Below are 2,010 nucleotides of genomic sequence, written 5' to 3'. Positions count from 1 at the left end.
TACTTGAATGCTTTGAAGCTGCGGGGCATGAATGGCTCCTGGACCAAACATTGTGAGCCGAGGACAATCTGCTATAGTTACACATTTTAATAACGGAAACCTGAAAGTATAACTATGGCCACTAAATCTCTTCAATCTTGGTAAATAGTCAAGCTCCAAAAGCTTCAGTTTGCTAAAAATGATTTCCTCGTTCTCATCATCTTCTCCATCCTGCTTCATTACAATTTCTTCCATTTCATGGCAGTATCTTATCTTTAATGTTTCAAGATTCATCAAGCTTTTGGCAGTTAAATTTGTCATTAAATAGACGAGCCGATCACATTCGGACACCTTGAGCACTGTCAAATTGGCAAGGCAGAGTTCCCTGAATGGTGGAATTTGATCAGCAATAATCTGTGCATTATGTGATGGGAATATCTCCTCAAAAGAACTATCCTTCACACGAAGTTCACTCAGTTTCGGGAATCTTCCAAGCACTGTGTACAGAAACGTTACCCCTTCGCCAACAAATCTTTCTAATTTATTTTAAACACAATAATGGGAAGCAACTTTCTCGTACGGTTTGTGTTTCTGGAAGATTAATATTTTAGTCTTTGTAGTTTACCTCGATTTTTAATTTGGTCCCCATACTTTTATTTTGTAGCTACAAAGGCAATAACACTTCCATTCATAACAAGTTTCTTATCAGCGATCATCATCTCTAGGAAGTTACCTACTCTGCTCTTCTCTGTTTTCCCATTCAGAAACAGAGCATTTTGATTACTAAGAATTCATCTTGTGAACTTGCTCCTAAGCAAGTGAAAAGTTGTTATATGTGTGTGTATGGGAAAAGTAATCTGCTGGTCCTTAAAATTATATATGATTTTTAATCAGGTCTCTAAAGTTTTTTTTTTCTTCTTTGTATTAAATCCTTATACTAATTAATGTTATAGCCGTTAATCCTTCAGACAAAAAACATTATAAAATGTTAACGGATAGTAAACGGCGCTGACATTTAGGTCCCTAGTGAACATCTGCTCTTTGCTGGAATTTTAATACAACTGCATCAAAGTAGAAAGAATTGGCTAACTTGATGAGACCGTTTATCAAGCATCTTGGTCTATCATTCTCTCACTATTGTCATAATATATTTCTTCCTTTAATACATATCCCAAAACTTTCTAATGATTAGCTACAGCAGCAGTATTATACAAACTGTTCCAATCATTAACTATGTTCAAAGTGCTATAGAAGCATCTCGTGATATATTTGGAGAATTGAAACATGAGTTTTTTCGATTCAAAGTGCAATACCCAGTCTTTATAAGCCGATAATTTTATCCCCTTACGCTGATTAAGAGTACCTAATACTTTTTAATATTATCTCTGGGTTTTTTGATGTTACATTCTGGTATTGTATTACTCTGTTTATCCCTGTTTTTAAGGATAAAAAACAGAGGTAGGCTTAAAACCAATAAATATATAATAGATTACATAAGCACGGAGCTTTGGATCTTTTTTTTTTTGGGGACCTGAGCATGAAGCTTTGGATATGATCTGGTTTTTCATAACTTCTATATACATAAGTGTAACTCTTGGGTATTGAGTAAAACAATTTGTTCGATTCAGTGGAGGAAAGGAAGGAATGGCCTAAACTTTGAAATGGATTTTAGCTGGAAAACAACTGAGAATGGTGGTAACAAGTGTTATTTTTGTTCCCCTCGGTTGCGAAATTTATCAATGCCCAATGTCAGCATTCCTCACTCCCTTCCCTCACTGGGCAGGACTTGCTCTTCCTTGGACTTCCATGGTCATTGAAAAGTGGGCAATGGCTTCCTGGAGAAACATTTACGGGTGTTCCTTAGTGTCGAAAATCTTATACCCCGCCACTTCTTCGAAGACGTATATCAGGGCTCTTGAGTTTTCCACCTTAGTACCACCGCTATTTTCAATCTATTAACATTCTGCAACGTTTTTCATCCGGAAGGATTAACGGCTATAACCTTAGTAAGTATAAGGATTTAATAAAAAA

The sequence above is a fragment of the Neltuma alba genome, unplaced genomic scaffold (assembly GCF_004799145.2).
Source record: "Neltuma alba isolate B1F8T4 unplaced genomic scaffold, ASM479914v2 tig00003072_pilon, whole genome shotgun sequence".
In the NCBI taxonomy this organism is placed as follows: Eukaryota; Viridiplantae; Streptophyta; class Magnoliopsida; order Fabales; family Fabaceae; genus Neltuma; species Neltuma alba.
Note: the sequence above shows the minus strand (reverse complement) of the source record.